The sequence below is a fragment of the Vicugna pacos genome, chromosome 34 (assembly GCF_048564905.1).
Source record: "Vicugna pacos chromosome 34, VicPac4, whole genome shotgun sequence".
Taxonomy (NCBI): Eukaryota; Metazoa; Chordata; class Mammalia; order Artiodactyla; family Camelidae; genus Vicugna; species Vicugna pacos.
The window spans coordinates 15,568,174-15,581,166 of record NC_133020.1 but is presented as its reverse complement, the minus strand read 5'-3'; the positions used below and the strand labels follow the sequence as shown (position 1 = coordinate 15,581,166).

Genomic DNA, 12,993 nt, shown 5'->3' with positions numbered 1-12,993 from the left:
TATACACTTAGAAAAAATCCAGAAATTAAGACTTCAAACTCAATGACAATTATAAGAAAAAAGGTTGGAAATTTATACATCACAGTCTATTGTGCATATGTATTTAAAGATTACAATGGGAAATATAAACCAGTGAATTTCCAAGGAAATTTGTGGCTTCCTGATAATTTATAAATAGATATATGATGAATCACTGAATGAAAAGGTAGTAAGCGAAATACAAGTTGCTTCTTGATTCTGAGAAAATCTACAAATATTTATAAATTGATTCTCATAACTTGAAAACCAATATGCATTAAAAATATAACTTTCAACTAGGAGAAAATTTTTGAAATGTATGTCAGATAATGTTTTGCCTATGTTTTCCTCTAGGAGGTTTATTGTATCTTGTCTTATGTTTAAGTCTTTAATCCATTTTGAGTTGATTTTTGTATATGGTGTAAGGGAGTGTTCTAGCTTCATTGTTTTATATGCTGCCGTCCAGTTTTCCCAACACCATTTGCTGAAGAGACTGTCTTTATTCCATTGTATATTCTTGCCTCCTTTGTCGAAGATGAGTTGACTAAAAGTTTGTGGGTTCATTTCTGGGCTCTCTATTCTGTTCCATTGGTCTATATGTCTGTTTTGGTACCAATACCATGCTGTCTTGATGACTGTAGCTCTATAGTATTGTCTGAAGTCTGGGAGGGTTATTCCTCCAGCCTCTTTCTTTCTCTTCAGTAATGCTTTGGCAATTCTAGGTCTTTGATGGTTCCATATAAATTTTATTATGATTTGTTCTAGTTCTGTGAAATATGTCCTGGGTAATTGGATAGGGATTGCATTAAATCTGTAGATTGCCTTGGGCAGTGTGACCATTTTAACAATATTGTTAAATTTTCTCCTAGTAGAAATAAAAGCAAGAATAAACAAATGGGACCTAATGAAACTTACAAGCTTCTGCACAGCAAAGGAAACCAGAAGTAAAACAAGAAGAAAACCTACGGAATGGGAGAAAATTTTTGCAAGTGAAACCAACAAAGGCTTGATCTCCAGAATATATAAGCAGCTCATACAACTCAATAAGAAAAAAATAAACAACTCAATCCAAAAATGGGCAGAAGACCTAAACAAGCAATTCTCCAAGGAAGACATACAAATGAAAAAATGCTCAATATCACTAATTATCAGAGAAATGCAAATCAAAACTACAATGAGGTATCACCTCACACCAGTCAGAATGGCCGTCATGCAAAAATCCACAAATGACAAATGCTGGAGAGGCTGTGGAGAAAGGGGAACCCTCCTACACTGCTGGTGGGAATGCAGTTTGGTGCAGCCACTATGGAAAACAGTGTGGAGATTCCTCAAAAGACTAGGAATAGACTTACCATATGACCCAGGAATCCCGTTCCTGGGCTTGTACCCAGAAGGAAATCTACTTCAGGATGACACCTGCACCCCAATGTTCATAGCAGCACTATTTACAATAGCCAAAACATGGAAACAGCCTAAATGTCCATCAACAGGTGACTGGATAAAGAAGATGTGGTATATTTATACAATGGAATACTATTCAGCCATAAAAACCGACAACATAATGCCATTTGCAGCAACATGGATGCTCCTGGAGAATGTCATTCTAAGTGAGGTAAGCCAGAAAGAGAAAGAAAAATACCATATGAGATCGCTTATATGTGGAATCTAAAAAACAAAAACAAAAACAAAAACAAACAAACAAAAACAAAGCGCAAATACAGGACAGAAATAGACTCACAGACAGAGAATACAGACTTGTGGTTACCAGGGGGCGGAGGGTGGGAAGGGATAGACTGGGATTTCAAAATTGTAGAATAGATAAACAAGATTACACTGTATAGCACAAGGAAATATACACAAAATGTTATGATATCTCACAGAGAAAAAAATGTGACAATGAGTGTGTACATGTCCATGAATGACTGAAAAATTGTGCTGAACACTGGAATTTGACACAACATTGTAAAATGATTATAAATCAATAAAAAATGTTAAAAAATAAAATAAAATGTTAAAAAAATATAAACTTTCACATTTTAGTAAGTATATGTCTACCATGTATATTTTTGACATTTTAATGAAAATTTTCCAGAGAAGTAAAAAGTGAAATACCACCTATGTCATTTGTTGCTGACATTCTTATAATTAGATAATCCAGTTAATTTTTCATTTGTATGAATGTGCTAAATATATATATACATATACACATGTAATTAACATTTCATAAGCATAGAAAAAAGCCTATTACAGATAAACATTAAAATATATTCACTATCACGCATCACAGAAGAACGGTGAAGAAAGGTGAAATAAAATTCTTTAACCTTTTTCCTGTAGATTACATATGATGCTCTCCAGAATGGTTTATGAGTCTGAAGGTTTCCAAGCTTTTAAACCACATTTCAGCTGCCGCAACACCGAAAGTGAAGCCCTTCATAGCTCACTGTTTCCCAGAATTAGGACAAATGAGTGGACTGAAGGATAAGCATTTGCAAGAACCTGACCAAGCATAAGGGTCGATTTGTTCTGAGTCACATCAGAATGGAAGGCTGTCATAAGAATAGACAGGAAGTAAACAGCAAATAGCAGGAGGAAAGATATCACCATTTTCATGGCACTGACGTGGGCTTTGATGCTGGGATCCCTGAATCCCATTGCATGGTGCTTCATCTTCTCGAGATGTTTCAATAAGGAGAAGATTAGCAGGAGGAAAAAATCAGGGATATAATAAAGGGTATGAAGTCTCCCATACTGAATATAATCAGTTTCACAAAGTTTTCAGCGTCACTCCTTTTAGAACTCAAAGTTACATTTCTTTCATATGGATGTATCTGGATATTAATAAGAATACTTATCATAATAAGACATAAAGGCAACAATACTAATGCCCCCAGAAACATTACTAGAACTACCATTTCAACTCTATGCTTTAGGTGAAGAAAAACAGCATTTGTAAAATTGGCTATCTTGAGAGAATAAAAGAAATAGTAATAAGTATAACATTCTTTCTATTCATATATAAAGATGGAGAAAATTCCCTTGTAAACCAACTCACCACTATTACCAAAATCAGACAAATTCTAAAGATTGCCAACGTGGTGAGGATTCGATCAGCTGAGGAGATCTTTCAAGTCTTGAGCCAGTCAATGCAGTTCACCAGTGTTATGAATCCATTCCCCAAAATACCAGTTACTAATTCTGAGTGTATTAAAATGATGAAGATGATATTCAAGACATTTACCATGTCCTCAAAGAGAGAATTTCAATCTCTAATTGCAATATTGACAATTTCTTGATTTACTATGTTTTAATGGTACATATATATATACTTATTTATTAGATATGCAGTTAGTTTCCTCCTTTAAAAAAAATTGTAGGCTTAAGATCAAAGCAGAAACACTAAGGTGTATTAATGCATGAGCACAAAGCTCTCTTTATAAGAATCGTTTTCTCCCAGACAGCTAGCTGCACTCTATGTTCACTGTGTGTTTTCAAAATAAAGTGAAATTTCTCATACTTGATGGTAAAAGAAAAATTGAACTCTCATTTGCTAACATGCAAATAAAGATATATTCTCTTTCATTATTTTGCAATGCTTGCTTTATTTAATCTTTAACTTGTTCACCAATTTGAGGTGGGCCAGTAACACTTAAAAATATAATGCACAGAGCTCTAACAAGCAGCAAATATCTACATTAGTAGATGGAGCCTGGTAAGCACTAAAATCGTCACCACTGAGTTGTGATGAAGGAAGACTAAGGGACATTTTCATACTTTATCCACAGCTTTTCCTATCCAAAGCATTCTAGTTTCTTGAGTGAATCCAGCAAAGCCACAGCTCCCAAATGCTAGCTGCTGATAATTTATATCTATTTGTCAATGAATTGCTTGCAATTGCCCCCCACACACACACACACATACACACACACATATATCTTGAGGAACAACCTTATGGGATTATTATCCAGGAATGATTGTCTTCTCTTCAGTACTTCACTGAAAACCATTTACAGGGCTTGTGACTAGTGATAGAACTCTATCTTCACCCCACAAAAGTCTCTCAGTTAAAGCCAGATATGGGCAATATTGAAAAGAGAAGAGGATCATTTGCAGAGAATAAACTGGCCTCATTTTGTGCCTCTCCATCACTTGATAGTACCACTCCCTGATAGTCAACAAAGGTCATTTAAGAGAATTAGAGGAAACAGTGCCCAGCACACAAAGGATATGGAAGAGTGCCTGTCCCCAACAATAAGATTAGATGCTATATGGATCTGGTCAGGATGGCAGAGTAGTAGGACCACAAGCTTGCCTGCTTTCACAATCACAACAAAACCACAACTGACTAGTAAACAACCAACAACTAAAAAAGACTCAGACTTACCAAAAAAAGATCTTCTTCAGCTAGAAACCTAAAGAGAAACCACAGTGGGATGGCAGGGGTGGTGCACTCGTAATGTAATTGGGTCCTATACCTGCTGAGGAGGCGACTCACAAGCTGGAGAAAAATTATACCGCAGAGGCTCTCCCACAAGAGTGGGAGACCTGAGCCTCATGTCAGGCTCCCCAGCCCAGGGTTCCGGCATTTGGAGAAGGAGCCCCCAGAGCATTTGGCTGTGAAAACAAGAGGCGCTTAACTGCAGGAGCTCCACAGGACTGGAGAAGGCAGACATTTCACTCTCTTGGGAAGCACACACATAATCTCGCATGCGCTAGGATCAAAAGAAGAGGCAGTGATTTCATAGGAACCTGGGCCAGACCTGCCTGCTTGTTTTGGAAGGTCTCCTAGGGAGGTGGAAGGCAGCTATGGCTCACCTGGGGGACATAAAAGCTGGTGGCAGACATTCCAGGAGTATTCATCCACATGAACTTTCCTGGAGGCTGACGTCTTGCTTGGGTCATTAGCACCACCTGGCCCCACCTGACAGCCTGTAGGCTTAAGTGCTGGGATGCCTTAGGCCAAACCACTCTCACCACTTTTATTCAACCTAGTTTTGGAGGTCCTAACTACAGCGATCAGAGAAGAAAAAGAAATAGAAGGAATCCAAATTGGAAAAAAAGAAGTAAAACTGTCACTGTTTGCAGATGGCATGATACTATACTATACAAAGAAAATCGTAAAGAAGCTACCAGAAAACTACTAAAGCTCATCATTGAATTCAGAAAAGCTGTAGGATACAAAATTAATAAACAGAAATTAGTTGCATCTCTATACATTAACAACAAAATAGCAGAAAAAGAAATTAAGGAAACAATACCATTTACCATTGTATTAAAAAGAATAAAATACCTAGGAATAAACCTACCTAAGTTGGCAAAACACCTGTACTCCAAAAACTATAAGACACTGATGAAATAAACTGAAGACAACACAAACAGATAGAAAGATATACCATGTTCTTGGATTGGAAGAATAAATACTATTAAAATGGCCATACTACCCAAGGCAATACACAGATTCAATGCAATTCCCATCAAATTACCAATGACATTTTTCACAGAGCTGAAACAAAAAAGTTAAAATTTGTATGGAAACACAAAAGATCACGAATAGCCAAAACAATCTTGAGAAAGAAGAACGGAGCTGGGGGAATCATGCTCCCTGACTTCAAACTATACTACAAAGCTACAGTAATCAAAAAAGCATGGTACCGGCACAAAAACAAACACATAGATCAATGGAACAGGATCAATAGTCCAGAAATAAACCCACGCACTTATGGTCAATTAATCTAGAACAAAGGAGGCAAGAATATACAATGGAGAAAAGACAGTCTCTTCAGTAAGTGGTGCTGGGAAAACTGGACAGCTACATGTAAAAGAATGAAATTAGAACATTCTCTAACACCATATAGAAAAATAAACTCAAAATGGATTAAAGACCTAAATGTAAGACTAGATAATACAAAACTCCTAGAGAAAAACATAGGCAGAACACTCTTTGACATAAATCACAGCAATATTTTTTTTTCAAACCAGCTCCTAGAGTAATGGAAATAAAAGCAAAAATAAACAAATGGGACCTAATTAAACTAAAAAGGTTTTGCACAGTTAAGGATACCATCAACAAAACAAGAAGTCAACCTACAGAATGAGAGAAAATATTTGCAAATTATGTGACAGTCAAGGGACTAATTCTGAAAATGTACAAACAGCTCATACATCTTAATATCAAAATAACAAGCAACCCAATTTTTTAAAATGGGCAGGAGGCCTAAATAGACATTTCTCCAAAGAACACATCCAGATGGCCAACAGGAACATGAAAAGATGCTCAATTTTGCTAATTATCAGAGAAATGCAAATCAAAACTACAAGGAGGTATCACTTCACACCTGCCAGAATGGCCATAATTTAAAAGTCTTCAAATAATAAATGCTGGAGAGGGTGTGGAGTGAAAGGAAGCCTCCTACATTGTTGATGGGAATGTAAATTGGTGCAGCCACTGTGGAGGACAGTTTGGAGGTTCCTTAAAAAAATAAAAATAGATTTACCATATGATCCAGCAATCCCACTCCTGGGCATATACCTGGAGAAAATTCTAATTCAAAAAGATACATGCACCTCAATGTTCACAGCAGCACTATTTATAATAATCAAGACATGGAAGCAACCTAAAGGTCCACTGGAGATGACTGGATAAAGAAGTTGTGGCACACACACACACAATGGAATACCATTCAGCCATACAAAAGAATGAAATAATGCCATTTAAAGCAACATGGATGGACCCAGAGATTATCATATTAAGTGCAGTAAGGCAGACAAAGGAAGACAAATATCATATGATACCACTTATATGTGGAATCTTTTTTTTTAAATGATACAAAAACTTATTTACAAACCAGAAATAGACTCACAGAAAATAAACAATTATTACCAAAAGGGGAATGGAGAGGATGGATAAATTAGGAGTTTGGAATTAACATATACACACTCTTACATATAAAATAGATAAATGATAAGGACCTACTGTATAGCACAGGAAACTGTTCAATATCTTATCATAACCTATAATGGAAAAGAATCTGAAAAAGATTATATGTGTGTATATGTATAACTAAATCACTTTCCTGTACAACCTAAAACTAACACACAACATTGTAAATCAATTATATTTCAACAAAAATAAGTAATAATTTTCTGCTTTGTATTTAAATCTTACATAAATGCATATATGTTCATATTTCATAATTAAAATTAATTAAATAATTATGTTTAATTACATAATTAAAATGTAAATAAATGAATCTGAATGGAAGAAGGGCTGGAAAAGCAAATTAAGTCACAGAAAAGAAAAAGCCTTCAACTTGTAAAAATTTCTCTAAGAAGCCTTAAACAAATTGGTTGCCAAGGGGAGAGGGGTGGGAAGGGATAGAATGGGAGTTCAAAATTTGTAGATACTGACAGGCATATGCAGAATAAATAAACAAGACTATACCTTACAACCTTCACTTTTGAATTTGTATATATTCACTTAATAAGAATCCCACCATAAAGAAATGTGTAACACAATTAACCACAGGGAATGGCCATGGTTTATCTTCCTCATATTATTTTTCTTCTTCATCATTTTAATACAACTTGAATTTTCTAAGTATTTCACCTACTCGTCTTAAATTTAGTCTTCCTTATTTGTACCAAGTCATTATGTTTATAGTCACACATATACAAAGCTTATAAAGACTCAGTTTGTTTTCTGCAGAAGATACATGACGCCCACTTATTTCCTTTCTTTTAGCCAACACCTCAGCTGCCACAGAAAAGACAGGAAGGCCTGTCTTAGCTCCTTATTTCCCCAAATCAGGATAAACAAGTGGCTTATAGGGTATATGATTCCAACAGCCTGGCAAGCCATGATAACTAGTGTGTTCTGCTGCCTACTGGAACTCCAAATTGAGAAAATTAGAGCCCAGACGTAAAGGGCAAATAGCAAGAGACAAGAGAGAGTTTGCATGGCTTTTATATAGACTTTGGTGCTGGGATCTTGGGATCCTTTCCTACTGAGCAGCATCTTCTTGAACTGTTTCCATAGGGAAAAGACTCACAGCAGAAAAGATATCAGGGACATAGTAAAGGGTATGAAGTTTATTAGCGTGAACAGAGTCATATTTGAAATGTGTAAAATGGCCCTCAGTTTGGTCCTCCAAGCAATGTTTCCTTCATATGCATTTGTCTGGATATTTTCATCTATGCTTACTGTCGCAAACTGAAAAACCACAAAGAACAAAGTCCCCAACGTTGTCACGAGAAGTACACTTTTAATTCTCCACCTTAGGTGAAGGAAAATAAGGCTGGAGAAATTGGCTATCTTGAACAAATAAAATATGCTGAAGGCAGCAGCAAACTAGATGCTATAATGGTTGCTATTGTCCAGGCAATAGTAGTAATTCTTGCTCTTAAATTGTCTAAATCTGGATTAAACATATTTGCATATCAATTTGTTAATATTACCCAGAGTAAGCCAGTTCTGGAGACTCCCAAAGCAGTGTGAATTCCATCAGCTGAGGAGATCTTTGGTCATTTGACCCAGTCAGTGCCGTTCACCAGTGCTACGAAGCCACTGGCAAAATTCCCTAGAATAAGGTCTGCTATTAACAGGATAGAAAAAATGCTTGGTAGTAAATTCATCATGTCTGAAGGGAAAAAAGCCAAGCTTAATATCACCGCTTTTGACTCCTTAGTATCCTAAAGTTCCACTAGTACCTGGTTTCTTAGTGTGTAGTAAAGTCCATGTTTTCTTTTAAATTCTGAGATCAGTGTCAAGGAGGAAAACACCATGGGGCGCTGCTGGATTTGTTTAAACGTGTCTTTATGAAAAAACATTTCCAAAATAATTTAAAGGAATTCTCATTCATACACTTATGCCCCTGCCATAGGTTGAAATATTTCATAGACGATGTTGAAATGAGAGCTAAATTCTCATTTGCTAACATGCAAATAAAGACATATTCCCTTTCATTGTTTTGCAATAATTTTCCTTGTCTAAGCTCTATATAATTTGAATTCATCAAATTTTGATGTTAGCTAGTAAAAATTTAAATCTAATACATAGAGCATGCAGCAAATATCTAAACTGACAGATGGAATTTAGCAATTCAGTGATGATGTAATAAGTCTTTTATCACTGAAGATTTATTTTAACAAAAACATTAGATCCTCATAGGATGATTTAAAGGACTGTATCTATAGGTTTTCTAAGTTTTTCCTATCAAAAACTTTTCACATTCCCTAGGACCCCCAGAAAGGCTAATACTTCCTAAAATTGGGTGCTGCTAACTAGTACTGACAAATAGCTTTATTGTGTACAAGCTCATAAACACACACACACACACCAGCTAATATTTCATTTGGTTTCCTGAAAAATTCTGAGGAACTGTATCACACATATTGTTCCATATTTCCAAAATGAAAAAAAATTAATCTTATGGAGGTCATCTAGATTTAAAGCCCCTTCTCTTACATCAGGTTTTGTAACCCAATTTTTAATATTTATCAAGTATATCTCTCATACTTAGTTCTTTTATAAAGGTTTCTCTCTTGAGTCTATTTAATATTAAAATATTAATTATTTAACTAAAATATTCAGCAATTTTATTAGCATTCCTGAAACTGCATTGTGATTTTGATTGGAATTGTATGGAGCATAAGGATTTGGACATAACTGCTATCTTAGGAAACTGATTTCATCTACCCAAGAACATAGAATATATCTACATTTGCTCAAATCTCCTTTTATGTTTTTCAATACAATTTAAGAAACATCTCAATCAAATATGATATATAACTCCTGAGACTTGTTTCCAGGCACCTTATATATATTTAGTTGCTACTGTGAAAAACTTTTATTTCAAATTCATATTCTAACCAGTTATTACTGGTAAATAGATAAACATGAATATCTTATTTGGCAATTTTACTAAGCCTGCTTATTTTATTTGATAAACCTATTACTCATTTCTTTGTAGATTGCTTTGTGGAATATCCATAGGTAAATTTGTGGTCCACAAGAAAAAAAAATCTGTTTTGTCATTTTATTCAAATTCTCATGTGAGTTATGTCTTTATTTTTTCTCATGCATTGGCTAACATTCCTAATACAAAGTTTTTTTTATTAATCCTGGCATTGATGTAAAAGATTCTACATTTTACTATTAAGCATAATATTCCTGCATTTTTTTTTGGTATACACCTTTTATCATGTTTGAGAAGCAACCAGGTTCTCAAGCAGGGCTGGTTGATAAGGTTCATCTCCTACATGAGGCAAATCTGTCAAGACTAGGAGAGATGGCAGTTTTACCTAATGCGTAAAAACCAACACCATCAAGGAAAATGAAGAAATAGGGGAATATGTTTCAAATAAAAGAACAACATACATCTATAGAAACCAATCTTCATGAAAGAGAAATAAGTGATTTACTAGATGGAAAGTTCAAAATAATGGTTATAAAGAGGTTCACTGAGGTCAGGAGAACAAGGCATGAACAAAATAAGAATTTCCACAGAGGCAGAAAATATTTTAAAAGTACCGAACAGAAATTATAGAGCTGAAGAATAAAATAACTGAACTAAAAATTTTAATAGAAAGTTTCAACAGAAAGCTAATCAAGATGAAGAAAGGATCAGTGAACTCAAAGACAGGGCAGAAGAAGTCATCCACTCAGAGGAGCAAAAATAAAGATGAAAGGAGTGAAGATTCCTTAAGAGACTTGTGGGCCACCATCAAGCAGACCAATTATGTGCATTACAGATCTCCAGATCCAGGAAGCCCAAAAAGTTCCAAAAAGATAAATTCAAAGACCCATACTCAGACACATAATTAAACTGTGAAAAGTTAAAGACAAGGAGAGAATCTTAAAAGTAAAAGAGAGATGAGACTTGTTATGTACAAGGGAACCTCCATAAGATTATCAGAGCATTTTCAGCAGAAAACTTGAAGGTCAGAGGGAGTGGGGTGATATAAAAACAAAGTGCTAAAATAAAACAACCTCCAACCTATAATACTCTACCCAGCAAAGTTGCCCTTTAGAACTGAAGGAGAGATAAAGATTTTCCCAGACAAACAAATGCTGAAGAAGTTCAAGACCACTAGACTGCCCTTAAAAGAAATGAATATACAATGGGGAAAAGAATGATCTCTTCAATAAATAGCTTTGGGGAAGGAAGACATCCACATACAAAAGAATGAAATTGGACTCCTATATAACACCATACACAGAAATCAACTCAAAATGTATTAAAGACTGAAGCCATTAACTCCTAGGAAAAATGTAAGTATAATCTCCTTAACATTGGTCTTGGCAATGACTTTTTGGATTTGCCAACAAAGTCAACAAAAATAAAAGTAAACAAGTGGGACTACTTCAAAGTAAAAACTTTCTGGATAGCAGAAGAAATCATCAACAAAATGAAAAGGCAACCTATGAAACAGAAGAAAATCACAGATCTGGTAAGGGGTCAATATCCAAAATATGTAAGACATTTGTGCAAATCAATAGCAAAAAAAAAAAAAAAAACCCCACAAAATCTGATTTAAAAATGAGCAAAGGTCCTGAACAAAGATTCTTCCAAAGAAGACATACAAATGACCACTAGGTACATGAAAAAGTGCTCAACATCACTAATCATCAGAGATATGTAAATCAAAACCACAATGAAATATCACCTCACATCTGTAAGAATGGCTATTATCAAAATGACAAAAGACAAGTTCTAGCAAGGATGTGGAGAAAAGGTCACACCTGGGCATAGGATAGTGCCCCTATTCCATGACTTTATTTTCCAGGAGTCCTTATACCCTACCTCTAATGTTAGAAACAGAGCTTTGTGTCTTAACTCTGTAATTTTAAGATCATCTATAAATAATTTGCTCAAGTAATACATTTAAACTGAAGAACACTCATTTTCTAAATGTATACAGCTTGATTTAAACTTTGCTATCACTAAGGTGAGCTACCCTTAATGATCTTTAGAAAATCATTTAGATATTTTTCCACTTATGTATGTAAACATTTCAAATACAAATCATTATATATGGTGTAATCCACATAAATCATTAAATGTGATAATTATGATGATGATGTTAGTAGCTAAATGGAAGACCTTTAACTGGTAGATGTGTGGTCATGCAGGTTTCTAAGTCTCGGAATTCCCTGCCACAGGAGAACACTGCTATTCTTCTCCATGGTCTTAGGATACTTAACATCATTCTCAGCATCGGGGCTAGTTTTAAAGAATACCCTTACTTACTACTTCGTCAAGAATATTAAAACCAACATATTTGTAATGATTTACTTGCTATTTTTTTCTTTACTTCATTCTAAAAATTATGGTAAACAAACAGGAGTTGACATGTATTGAATTTTCAGAAGGGTATGCCTATATACTCTATTTGATAATACAGTAGTACATTATCCGTCTTTCATATTTTAATGGCATCATTAGCAAGCAAAATTCTCCCACCTGCCTATTTGCATTCTCACTTACTATAAATGAATCTGAGTTATTCTTTTACATCAGTCAAAGAAGCAATACATATACACACGTATATCCAAACATTACAGTAAATGTGTACTATGACTTTAAATTTTAGCTTTCTATCTCTATGACTTTTTTTTAGCAAAGAACTAAAACATATTATGGATCTAATTTGTCCATTTTCATTGCTGTGTCATAGTCTATTGTATCAGGATGCCACAAATTATCTATCCATTTTATCACTTATGGAAATTTGTAGAACTTCTCAATTTCAGTTATTAAGAAAAAGAGTAATATGTACATTTTTGCATATATATCCTGATGCACATGTACCAAAGATTTCTTAGTGTATAAAAATAAGAGTGCATTGAATACCTTAGGTTAAGCATTTTTACTTTAATTGCATAATGCCATACTGTTGCACAACGTTGTTTTACCAATGTATAATTCTATTATTAGTGTATAAAAATTTCAGGTGTTTCAGATCCTTTCCAAAATT

The 12,993-nt window shown here is 34.7% G+C and overlaps 2 pseudogenes; both read right to left on the bottom strand.

Moving 5' to 3' along the window:
• Positions 1-2,354: 2,354 nt before the first annotated feature.
• LOC140691247 (taste receptor type 2 member 9-like) lies at positions 2,355-4,253 on the bottom strand (annotated as a pseudogene).
• Positions 4,254-7,741: 3,488 nt separating this feature from the next.
• On the bottom strand, positions 7,742-8,652 carry LOC140691246 (taste receptor type 2 member 20-like; annotated as a pseudogene).
• Positions 8,653-12,993: the final 4,341 nt, after the last annotated feature.